Source organism: Lactuca saligna, chromosome 6 (assembly GCF_052625555.1).
Source record: "Lactuca saligna cultivar CGN05327 chromosome 6, ASM5262555v1, whole genome shotgun sequence".
In the NCBI taxonomy this organism is placed as follows: Eukaryota; Viridiplantae; Streptophyta; class Magnoliopsida; order Asterales; family Asteraceae; genus Lactuca; species Lactuca saligna.
Window position 1 is genome coordinate 62,197,542 of NC_136422.1, and position 14,318 is coordinate 62,211,859.

The following is a 14,318-nucleotide window of genomic DNA, read 5'->3' on the forward strand; positions in this document are numbered from 1 at the left end:
AGCATTTGGTGTTGTGTGAAGCATTTGAGGCATCACACTTCGGGTGCTAGGCTCACAAGGTTTCAAGGAACACCCACACCAACAAGGTATGTAATTCTATCTATTATTTAAGTTAAAATTGTTCCCATGTATGCTAGATAGGATCATAGACATGGAAATCAACTTTGCATGATAATTAGACAAACATAGATCCAAGGTTATTAGGGTTGCATGTACACTTAGGAAGTGTTAGAATGCTCAAAACCCATCAACTTCTTCCAGAACCTGGAAGTGAAACGTCCATCTCAATCTGACACAATCGAGATCGGTACACCATGCTGCGATACCACCTCCCTCACATACACCTCTGCTAGCCTCTCTGCAGTAGAGCTCTCACTGATAGCAAGAAAATGAGCGCTCTTTGTCATCCAGTCGACGATCACCCAAATTGTGTCGACGCCTCTCACAATCCTGGGCAATTTGGTGATAAAATCCATGGAAATCTGTTCCCACTTCCACTGGGGAACCTCAAGTGGCTGCAAATTGCCATGTGGACACTGGTGCTCGGCCTTAACCCTGGGACAGGTCAAGCAACTCTCTACAAACCACGCTACATCCCTCTTCATACAGGGCCACCAACAGTCTCTTTTCAGGTCCAAATACATCTTAGTGGCCCCGGAATGGATCAAAAACCTCGACATGTGCGCTTCTTACATCAAAATGGCACGTGCCCCGCCCTCAAATGGTACCCAAATCCGGCCCTGGAAGGTCATAAGCCCCTGGCTATCGGCAATGAACTCAGATATCTGTCCGATCACCCGCTCTCGCTTGCGGTTCTCCGGTCTCATGGCCTTTACATGGGCCTCCCGAATGGTGTCCAACACCGGAGTCATCACTGTCAACCTCAAACAAACATCTCGTAATGGGGCACCCTCTCCCCTACGTCCAACCATCTCCTCTGACGCATGTTCAGGTTGGGCTGATCCATCAGATACTTCAAGCTCTTGTGGTCCGTATATATAGTACACTGAACCCCATACAAATAGTGACACCAGATCTTGAGGGCGAACACCACAGCCCCCAACTCCAGTTCGTGGGTTGGATACCTCATCTCATGAGGCTTCACCTGCCTCGATGCGTATGCTATCACATGACCTCTATGCATCAACACCGCACCCAGTCCTGATATCGACGCGTCACAATATACCACAAAGTCCTCCATTCCTTCCGGAAGGGCTAATACCGGGGCTTCGCATAATCTCTGGCGAAGTGTCTCGAACGAGGCCTGCTGCTCTGGGCCCCAACTGAATGCTACGCCCTTCCGGGTCAACCTGGTGAGAGGAATCACAATCTTGGAGAAATCTTTGATAAATCTCCGATAATAGCCAGCCAGCCCCAGAAAACTCCAAATCTCTGAGGGGGATCTCGACACCTCCCAACTCATCACCGCCTCGATCTTGGTCGGATCGATGAATATCCCGTTCTGGTTGACGAGGTGTCCTAGAAACTGGATCGCCTCGTAGGGCCTACAACCTATCTGGACCGCTCCCGAGCCTTCGGCCAACCCCCAATAAAACAAACATGTGCACATAAATATCATACGCTAGCTCATATCATATAACCATCAAACCGATCTAACATATCACTAATCATAACAACATCCCAATAGTCGGGATACAGACCTAACCGGTCATTAGCATAGCATCATCTTATAACCAGGACACTGGCCTAACCAGGTCACTACGCTTAAGCATATAAGTATCCCAACTACCAATAAACATATCATGCCATAACCAGATACAATCCATGAAGGGTCGACCTTGGTGCTTTAGACCCTATTGATATAATGAGGATAACTCACCTCGCACCTGTCAACTCGTAAGGTAAGCTCAAACTCTCGGATCACTACCACGAACTCCACCAATTATATTCATTGTAAACCATAATTTTAAATTTCCATCTCCCAAAATGTCCCTAGAAGTTAACTGGTCAACCCTTGGTCAAAGTCAAAGTCAACTGTCAAGGTCAACAGTCTATGTTTACCTCAACTCGTTGAGTACCCTCAGCTACTCAATGAGTTCCATGCATAACTCACCCACTCGCTGAGTCACTAGAGTGACTTGTCGAGTTACTAAGGTTTGCGGCCATAAACTCCACGGCTGACTCGTCGACTTCCCCTTGCAACTCGCCAAGTTCATATATGTCCAACAGTTGGGAAAACCCTATCCGACTCGTCGAGTCACTCATCCGACTCGCCGAGTTCACGACAATCTTCATCGGACTCGCCGAGTCGACTATCCCACTCGCCGAGTCCCTTCATCCCTTCATCCATACAAATGTTTTTTAAGCCATGCAAAGGCTCCATATTGTAGATCCAGCTTCCCAAGGCTTTCTTATCACATAAAGTTGCAAACTTTACGTGCATGCAAAGCTCTAAAGCCTCAAAATGACAAAACTAAGCTTGCAAAGAAGTCTTGAACTTGAGGAAAGGCTTATACTTGCCAAAACTGATGACTTTATGGATCTAGAGGCCAAAGGGAGTCCAGATCTAAAGTTGCAACTTCATATCTTGACTCAACCACAAGAAACTTTTCCTAAAACACACCCAAAAGAGATTAAAGATGAAATGAGTCAAGGAGACAACCTAATACATTCAAGAGAGTGCCAACTGGAGTAGATATTTGCTTCCTACGAGTTCCTAGCTTCTATTTACTTGTTTCCACCAAGTGTTTCCCCACCAAGATCCCTCTTCCAAGCTTTATCACATAAAAGAAACACACACACACACACGATTTAGGGTTTAAAGGTGTCAAGGAGTTGTAAAGGGGATGCTGGGAGAGGCTAATGATCCTTTAAATAGGGTGCAATACCCCAAATTTTAGGGTTTCATCAACCAGCTCCTATTCGCCGAGTCCCTTCTAGGACTCAACGAGTAGATCACTAAAACACGTGGACCAACCCACTGCTACTCGACGAGTAGGGTAATCAACTTGTCGATTAGACCTTGAAATCAAGAAAATTCTTATATAAATCAATACCTGAGAATCGGGGCGTTAGACATAACTTTCACATACAAGCTCCATTTTCGTCGTTCTTTATATCCCATGAATCCTCTCGACGAGCTCTACAAATTTCATTAAGGTCTCAACACTTAATTCTTGCTCTAACAAAAATTCATTTTTAGACTTGTTTAAATTGATAAAATCCGTGCGAAATTCATAAGTTCTTTATACAAACTTTGTCATCGATTATCTTTATATCGACGAGTTCATATTTATGAGATATTCAACTCCCATTTAGATTGTTTCGGCTAACAATCAACCGATTAGAATTTCAATTTTTGTGTCCGCACTGCTGCGCTGAAACTTTGAAAAATTATAACTTCCTCTCACAAAGTCAGATTTAGACTTTCTCTATATGCACGCTCTCAGTTTTATTACTGCTACGACTTTCGTTTAAATCATTTAGACTAAAAAATAATTTATCAAAAATTCACTTTCTTTGATACGTAGAGCTGTGCTGGTTTAATCGTGAAACTTTGTAGAAGCGTAACTTCTTCATACTGATGTGTGTAAAACCAACTAGTTTTAATCCTACTAACTTAAACACAAAGACAAACACACGAAAGGCAGTGTACCTATCGATTAGCAGTTTAGTTCAGGTAAGTAGGGTATCGAACACAGGGAACGGTAAACAATTAAAATAGATGCTAATATTATCTAAATAAAACAAGTAATAGAAAGAGTTTTCTCTAGTTTTGCAAGACTAGAAACTTAAACAATTAACTAAAACTTAAACTAAGAAACTAAGAGCTAAGCAAATAAAAATAAACTAAATTCAATAATAAAGAGGACTTCTGTTTAGGTTCGACTCATTTGTTCCCATGGATGATTTTATGGTAAATATATCAGATTAATTCTTCATTGGTTACCGACTAAAGTGATTAGATTCACATTCGTTATAGCTAATCCTTAGAAAACAGATTAATTCAAGCAATGGCCAGTTGTCTAAATTAATGAATTTCCTAGTTTGTTGATTCGGGTTTAGAAAGACTTGTAATTAGCTAATCAAATTGATGATTCAATTAACCTCTTGTTGATGGTGTATCACACAAGCTCACACATTAACTTACCTATCTTCAAGTTAATTCTAGTTTCACATTCGTTATTCCTAGACATACAACTATGTGGTCACGTAAATCATATGAAATTAGCAACTAAGAGATGTTCATACAACTTAATTACTGATTTATTAACAGAAGAATAGTTATTGTTAACACATAAGGTTCTTTAACAAGCTTAATAAAACATAATCACCAATTAAAATTAATCCTAATCAAATAATCAATCCATGTTCACAAATTCATCTACCTAAACAGAAGTTATGAGTTTTTAGCTCATGATTACAGCAGAAACAAGCTCAAAAACGAAGTCAATTGGTAAAAACATAGTTCAAACAAGAGATTAGGTAAGAGTAAACTTGATTTTGACTTGATTCTCCTTAAAATTGAATGTAGGGTTGATTCCTTTGCTTCCCACGCTCCAACAGCACCTTGAGTCGACAATTGGCCTCCAAGGGTTCATCTATATGCTAGGGTATCGATCTGAAAGTCCCTTTATATAGATTTTCACAAAACAGGGGCTACTCGCCGAGTCCATTGACCTACTCGGCGAGTCCATCACTTAAAACCCGTGTACGGCAAGTCAGCGCGTCCAGAATCGCGAAACTTCAGACCAACTCGGCGAGTAATCGACCCTACTCGCCGAGTACGTTTGGAATCAGCATTTTCTCAAAACACGAAAGTCATCCGAAATTGTATCTAGTTTTCAGAACATTTTGAATCTCATCAATCGGAGTTACGGTTCATGAGATATGGCCAAAACACTGACGAGGGGTCAAGCTGTCCAGCAACGTCCTTCTTTCTTCAAAATCCAAGATCCATGCGGCCGATCGCCAGTTCCGCTTCCTTTTCCATCCGAGCATGTCTTTGTTACTAAAAATTAAATATTTAAGCTAATTAAGCACATTTGGTTCATTAAATGAGACAAAAACAACATAACGTATTAAGATAATGCATGAATTTTATAAATAAATATGCCCATATCAAAATACCCCACACTTGACTTTTGCTTGCCCCCAAGCAAAACTGAATTTTAACACATTAGAATCACATAAGACAACTCCAATCGAACCCATCCATTATGCCAAGACCGCAACGCATGCATTTGTGTCTAAAATTTTCCTAATAACCCCCCATACTCCAAATACTCACAATCCTCATAAACATTCACCCACTTTTTCCGAACAATGCTCATTTTATGCATCCCTCCGAATCCATCCTCAGAAAACCTCTTAACCTCAAGGTATTTTTGGTTGAGCAACCCAAGCATACATAATCTAGATAATTACAATTTTTGATACCACATTGGAGCCCTTTGGAATTCTTCACTTCTTTGACATTTGATCTTTAATTTCTTTGAATTCACCACCTTGTTGTTTGATTTTTGGTATCTTCAACTTTTTGAAGTTCTTCGGAATTTTCGATCTTCTAATTTCATACTTAACTTTGATGCTCCAAAAATTCTTCAAACTTTTTCTTGTAATTCTCTCTCTCTTTTTTTTTTAACATGTAACTCACTTTTTTTTTTCACTCAAAACCTACATGCTTAAGCAAGGGCGCTCAACTTCAACCTTTATTGGTTAACGATAATAATTTTCCTGGATACATTTCTGGTTCATGATGCTAAACATATTACATCCTTCAAACTAAGCGAGGTCGTGTTTTTGTCTCATGATTTCATTAGAATAAGGAAGCCACAAATGCACTAGAACGTATATAGGCTCAACTAAACATTTGGGTTTTCATGCAATCATCAAATATAATACTAGCATGATCCCTAATTGTTTTACCAAAATTTTCAAAATTAGCCCTAGCAATTTTTAATGCAAAAATTTCAAAATTAACTAAAATTTAACTAAAATTTTACTAATATAACCAACCCCCTACCCCACACTTAATTTATGCAATGTCCCCATTGCATATTACGCATGATAAAGAACAATAAAATAAAGAGGGAATTGGAACAAACTCCCCTGGGATAGTAGTTGCGAGGTTGAAATTCTTCATTTAAAGCTCCATCTTCAGCTGACGTTAGACATAGGAACAGCTCATCCATACATTGGGTGTCAAAATCTCGTGTGCTACAGTCTTTATAAAAGCTCCAAACATAAGGGAAAAACTCTTGGAAATGTTCGGAAAATGATCTTCAAAGAATAGAACCAATGCCCATATCAAATGTCATCAAATCTTCAGCTCAAAAGTAAGAAGAATGAGCGACTCGTCGAGTAAGTATGTAGACCCGCCGAGTTGAAGCGTAAATGGAAGAAGAATCGTGAATTTTCACATGGACTCGGCGAGTCCATAAGATGCACTCGGCGAGTAGACCGTTGTGTGACAAAAATTTTATTCTGCGCAAGTCCGTTTCTGATGTATGGGGGTTATATAAACTAATAATTTCCCTCATTTTTCTTTAGGTAATAAACACTATATAACCCTTCTATCAATTGGACCCATACCTTGACTCAAAACTTCGTTTCCTCTCTCGCCTAGACTCGATTTCTAGCTTCATCAGCCTTGACTCTAGACCCTCACATGCATCCTTACACTCAAACTGAAAAGATCAAAAACAAAAACCAAGTAATAAAAAAACATTAAAATAAAAAAAATCCTAAATTATCCTTAAACACTAGAGGTTTAGAAAGAAAAAGAAAAGAAAACTCTAATGACGGGTTGCCTCCCGCAAGCGCTTCTTTTTGTGCGAGTCTTTAGCTGGACTCTCAACTTAATAAACTTCTAATAAATTCGATGCCAATCCATCCGTTGCATTAAATATTTTCTTTGGACCAATTTGTGAAAGTTGGCTCGTTTCTTCTAAAATTTGCCAAACAAGCTCGAATTCATGAAACCCAACAATCTTGACAAGGGTTGGAACCGGTTGGATACTAATCAAAAATGGATCGTGCCTCAGAACTTTCTCCAAAGTTGGAGTCATCACCCCACGCTTCGAAACACAAACCGGAAGAACAGGGGGCCACGTCGTGGTAATGGTCAAACCACAACTTGGTTCCTACAATTCAGCTTGTTCTTGTTCTTCATCTGACCCTTCTGCTAGCAATCTTTCCAGCTCCTCCAAGTCTCTTTCTGGATTAAATTCTTCATCTTGTAACTCAGATGTCCCTTCTGTGTTGGGCAAGATGTTATCTAACCATCTTCCAAATTTCTTCAAATCTTCATCTGAGTCATACTCCTCATCTCCTTGCTCAATTTCCTGTACTACATCCTCAAGAAAAGCATCAAAAGCATCGAGATTTGGAAAATACATAATAAATAAAAATAAAATAAAAAATTAAACTAAATAAAAAAATTAATAAACAAAAAATAATAATAACAAATAGCAAATAAAATTAACTATTTAGAACCGTTCCCCGGCAACGGCGCCAAAAACTTGATGTGTGTAAAACCAACTAGTTTTAATCCTACTAACTTAAACACAAAGACAAACACACGAAAGGCAGTGTACCTATCGATTAGCAGTTTAGTTCAGGTACGTAGGGTATCGAACACAGGGAACGGTAAACAATTAAAATAGATGCTAATATTATCTAAATAAAACAAGTAATAGAAAGAGTTTTCTCTAGTTTTGCAAGACTAGAAACTTAAACAATTAACTAAAACTTAAACTAAGAAACTAAGAGCTAAGCAAATAAAAATAAACTAAATTCAATAATAAAGAGGACTTCTGTTTAGGTTCGACTCATTTGTTCCCATGGATGATTTTATGGTAAATATATCAGATTAATTCTTCATTGGTTACCGACTAAAGTGATTAGATTCACATTCGTTATAGCTAATCCTTAGAAAACAGATTAATTCAAGCAATGGCCAGTTGTCTAAATTAATGAATTTCCTAGTTTGTTGATTCAGGTTTAGAAAGACTTGTAATTAGCTAATCAAATTGATGATTCAATTAACCTCTTGTTGATGGTGTATCACACAAGCTCACACATTAACTTACCTATCTTCAAGTTAATTCTAGTTTCACATTCGTTATTCCTAGACATACAACTATGTGGTCACGTAAATCATATGAAATTAGCAACTAAGAGATGTTCATACAACTTAATTACTGATTTATTAACAGAAGAATAGTTATTGTTAACACATAAGGTTCTTTAACAAGCTTAATAAAACATAATCACCAATTAAAATTAATCCTAATCAAATAATCAATCCATGTTCACAAATTCATCTACCTAAACAGAAGTTATGAGTTTTTAGCTCATGATTACAGCAGAAACAAGCTCAAAAACGAAGTCAATTGGTAAAAACATAGTTCAAACAAGAGATTAGGTAAGAGTAAACTTGATTTTGACTTGATTCTCCTTAAAATTGAATGTAGGGTTGATTCCTTTGCTTACCACGCTCCAACAGCACCTTTAGTCGACAATTGGCCTCCAAGGGTTCATCTATATGCTAGGGTATCGATCTGAAAGTCCCTTTATATAGATTTTCACAAAACAGGGGCTACTCGCCGAGTCCATTGACCTACTCGGCGAGTCCATCACTTAAAACCCGTGTACGGCAAGTCAGCGCGTCCAGAATCGCGAAACTTCAGACCAACTCGGCGAGTAATCGACCCTACTCGCCGAGTACGTTTGGAATCAGCATTTTATCAAAACACGAAAGTCATCCGAAATTGTATCTAGTTTTCAGAACATTTTGAATCTCGTCAATCGGAGTTACGGTTCATGAGATATGGCCAAAACACTGACGAGGGGTCAAGCTGTCCAACAACGTCCTTCTTTCTTTAAAATCCAAGATCCATGCGGCCGATCGCCAGTTCCGCTTCCTTTTCCATCCGAGCATGTCTTTGTTACTAAAAATTAAATATTTAAGCTAATTAAGCACATTTGGTTCATTAAATGAGACAAAAACAACATAACGTATTAAGATAATGCATGAATTTTATAAATAAATATGCCCATATCAATACAAAGTCGAATTTCAACGTTCTTTATATATGCAAAGTTATTGTCACATATACTAAAACTTTGGTTAAGATTATTTATCTCAAATAATTTTGTGTTACAAAAATCATTATTAACACTTATTATATCTTAATTATCTAGCATTAACCTACGAATTATAATTGAAAATCAAACATATTCATCTTCATTAGGATCTAGAGATATCATAAATTTCAGCGTTCTTTATATATGCAGAGTTGTTGTCACATATACTATAACTTTGGTTAAGATTATTTATCTCAAATAATCTTATATTAAAAAAATCATTATTAACACTTATTATATCTTAATTATTTAGCATTGACCTACGGATTATAGGTGAAAATCAAACATATTCATCTTCATTAGGATCTAGAGATATCAGAAATATCCAACTGGATACATTAAAATAAAGTTCTTTGAGTGGTCATCTATTCCATTCAAGTAGATCATTATGTCTTGAAGTATTTAAACATTGTTCAAATTAATGAATATATAAATGCTACGATTAGAAACGGTGTAATGTTTGAAGTCGACCACATATAGTTGCAATACAATTTGGAACATAGATAGTTACGCCATTTGGTCCAATATTTGCTGGAGTGTCATATCGTTGGGCCCTCCGATAAATTGAATCTATATATGAGCATTGGCCATGCCCAAGCACCAGAACAAAAGAAGATGAAGTCGACGATTCATTTAACATTATAAGATAATGTAGGCTTTGTAAAGAAAAACATTCACATATTGTTAAGGAAACAATATATTGCTAGACAAAAGATTACTTAAAGAGATACAAAATATATTATATTGCTAATAATAAATGAAGTTATATATAGTTATGCAGAGAGAATATTTAAATACTTGTAATAAAGAATATAATTATATGTTACAAATTTTTTTATATATGATAAAATGTATAAGACAACTGCTTATTTATTATTTATTAAATTTATTTATTTTTTATATAAAATTTTTATTTATTAAATAAGTAATATTTATTTACGAAAATAAATAACTTATTTAAAATAGTTAGTTAATTAGCAGGCTTACTAATTTTAAAGGATTAAAAAGAATTAATTAAAAAACCCATCCATTAACAGAGAGAGTTATAGTTGATAATATTTTTCTTACACGAATGACTTTGTATTTTTTATTTTAAAAGCAAGTTTTACTTCTTTCACTTTTTACACCAATGGCTATATATTTTGTAATTTTTTTCTGCAAAATTACCTTTTTAACTAGTTACCAATAAAAGCTTTAGATAGTGTTTGTTTTTGTCTACAAATCTGCGTGGTCTTTTCTATCTGCGCCGTGTAGACCACGCACAGAAATTAGCCTTCGCAGACTGTTTATTTTTTTAAAGACTGCAGTCCTAAAATGTATGCGCGCCCTCTTCTTGGCGTAGATGTGGACCAAAATCTTCTAACATCTTCAGACATCTTCTAGTCTAAAAAGCATATATATCTTTATTTTTTTAAAGTTTTTTTTTTTAATTTATATTTTTTCCAACTTCATTAATGATAAACAATTTGAAAAAAAATTACAAAACTTAAAAAAAACATTCGACGATACAAACATGATATTTTTGACCAATTTATAAATAAAGATTTATTACAATAATAGTCGTTGAAGTTGTTTATATAAATATGGAAAAAAATCATAATATATTCTTATATTTTTTTTGCCAAATTTTGTAAAATATTATTTAATACAATATCGTCAATTTCTCGAGAAAATATTTATGGTACGTTTTTAATGGATTTAATTGAAAAAATCGAAGTTTATTTCCATCCATTTATGTATTAGATTCTTTGATCACTAATTATAATATTTAGTTATAATTTTGCAAACAAAGTTGTTGATTTTTATCAAATATATATGTTAATTCATACCATTTTTATTTTTATTTTTTTTATACAATAATACATAAAAGTTGATCTAGATTCGTTAATTATTTATAAAAAAGTCATAAAAATATTAAAAAATCATTTTGAAGTTTAAAAAAATCAGTTTATTTAAATTTCAGTTTATTTAAGTAGCCCGTAGATGTTAAAAAACAAATAGTCTTTTTTTTTTCAGACTGCAGACGTTGGTCCATCTTTTCTACTGCAGATGTCTACAGATGTGGTCCATAGACTGCAGACATTTTGCCTTAGAAAAAACAAACAACACTTTACTGTAGCTAACCTCTCCCATTTTTTATTTGGAAAATTGAAAAATATTATATCAATTAGATGTGAGATCCGTGTATTATATATGTTGATTTAAAAAAAGATTACACATTAAATTAAAATATAAACATAAAATATTTTTTAAAGTACAACTTTAAAATAAAAAATGATGAAACGTATTTATTGCATCATATGTATGATATTTAATACTTTACGTATATAAATATGATTTTAATTTTAAAAATTAAAACAAATAAAAAATTGACAAGCGAATAATATTTATTTTAAAAATACTATAAAATGACAAGTATCAAAACTAATGAAAGATTGATATTTAACAAAAAAAAAATCTTCATTTATTAAGAAAGAAGTTTATTTCTTAGTAGGTTAAAACCTATGGAAACTACGAAACAGTTTTTACTAGTTTTTGTATAGGTCCATCCAAAAGATAATTTCGTTGAAAAATTCAGTTTTATTTGTGTAAAATGGGAAGATGGCGATTTTGTAATATTCTTTTATTTTGGTTATTTGGTCTCCTTTTTTACACATCCAACTTTTTATTTTGAGTTGTCGTGACAATAAATGTCATTTCTATAGTAACCTTAAAAATTTAAAAAAAAATATATTTACTTTTCATTAAAAATTACAAGACACCGATTTTTGTCTATAGTTTTTGAAAATTAGTTTAATTAAAAACAAGTTACATATTAGATTTTTAGTTAAATATTATAAAAAGCGCTTCAAAGTGAACTAGCACTATAATTTTTTATTAAGTGAAATAGACCATATAATATTTTTTTTATAGATGAGAAATGGGAAAAGAAGTAACCCTTTGAAGCGCTGGAATAGAAGAGCTTTTGGTAATTCCGAGGCGTGTTCAACGGTCGTTTATGGATTTCGGTGATTATAGTGTTTTTTCTTTCTTTTTCTTTCTCATTTATATATTATTAATATATAACAAAAGGCGTTTGCTTAGATTTTGAGTAAAATGAGCTCTAAGGTGGTCTTTAAGTTAGGGCTCATTTGGCAACGTATCGTGGTTATAAGATGAATCTATAGATTTAATTTGGGTTTGGATTTTGGAGGAACAAATTTGATTTGGACTGTTTCTATTATTTTGGGCTGGTGTAAACTTGAGGTCAAATATTTTGGACTTGCAATGCGTTTAGATTTTGAGTAAAATGGGCTCTAAGGTGGTCTTTAAGTTAGGGCTCATTTGGCAACTTATGGTGGTTTATAAGATGAATCTATAGATTTAATTTGGGTTTGGATTTTGGAGGAACAAATTTATTTGGACTGTTTCTATTATTTTGGGCTGTTGTAAACTTGAGATCAAATATTTTGGACTTGCAATGACGTTTAGATTTTGAGTAAAATGGGCTCTAAGGTGGTCTTTAAGTTAGGGCTCATTTGGCAACTTATGGTGGTTTATAAGATGAATCTATAGATTTAATTTGGGTTTGGACTTTGGAGGAACAAATTTGATTTGGACTGTTTCTATTATTTTGGGCTGCTGTAAACTTGAGGTCAAATATTTTGGACTTGCTAAACAATGACGTTTGCTAAACTTGAGGTCAAATATTTTGGGCTGCTGTAAACTTGAGGTCAAATATTTTGGACTTGCTAAACAATGACGTTTAGTAAACGTCATTGTTTAGCAAGTCCAAAATATTTGACCTCAAGTTTACAGCAGCCCAAAATAATAGAAACAGTCCAAAATGTTGTCCACCGTTTCTCGTAAACACCTATGGGCTACGAACTATTGTCTTCAGGTCGCATACATCTTTTATAAGCTGGAACTCTGAAGTTCGACTGTTTGAATCCTTATCAAGGAATATGGACTATTATGATTGGAGTGATAACCAAAGGGAAATATATGTAGCTACACGAATGTAACTAGGGAAAGTTATGTTTTTAACTTGGAGTCATACTTGACCACGTAACCAGTAACCCATCTTTGGGAGAAGAAAATGTAAGACATGTAATGTAACCATATGTTAATAACAAAATTTAAGATTTAATACTTAAAGTTTATAATTGATGTTGCCCATTTGTTAAAAGACGAAGTTGTTTATTTTTTTGTCGGTGTTTGACAGTTTGTATGGATTTGATTTAACTTAAACAGACCATGTCGTATTGAGCCTGCAAGACATGCAACAATCAAATCTGGTTTTTGGTGTCATAGATGTAAAAATAATGAAAATGACTACAATTTGAGGTATAGTTTGGCGACAAAATTGCAAGAATGGTCCCTGTGGTTAGGTCAAAATTGTCATTTTGGGCCAAACATGTTTGGACTGGCACTCATGGTCCAAAGATTTTCATTTTCTTGCCATTTTGGTCCAATTTACTTTAAACTTTTTAGTAATTACGATTTTGCCATTGGTTTTTCTTTTTCAGTTTTATTTATTTATTTATATACTTTAATAATTAAAAGAAAAATAAAAAATGAAAATACCTCTCCCTCTCTCTCTTTCTCCCTCTCTCTCTCTCTCTCAGCCCAGCTCATCCCTTATCATTTGCAAGAACAAAGACATTCCTACATACCAAAAGGGCTCGAGAAGCGTTTTCTGATCCTTACTCTAAACACATCAACATAACAATGGATAAATTGGTGATAGTGGGAACTCTCTATTGTTCAAACTCACAGAGATTTGTAGGTTTTATTGCCCCACCCTCGTAACCAGCAACCACCAATGCCTCCGTTGTGGAATCTGCTACCTTCAGCACCCTTCGTCTTCACTGCCTCACATCGTCAAGATCGATCAAATGCCCTCATCATCTTCTGCTTTGATTGTAAACCTAGAAACCCTTCACAAACTACCCCTTTTAGTCACCACATGAATCAAACCTGATTTCCATTCATCCTCTTTCATCGTCACCGTAAAAAAATGATTTCTGTAATGTAATCTTAATCTTGGTCGATTTCGGATGCGAAAGCCCTATGTATTTCCATCTCTATCACCCTCACTGAATCTCTCCATTTCTCTCGTTTCCTTTCTACTTATGATTGAAAGAAGAGTGAACTGGGTATCGAGTGATTTTGTTATTTTCGATGAAAAGTGTGGTTTAGGGATTTTTATGATTTGGGATTTATTC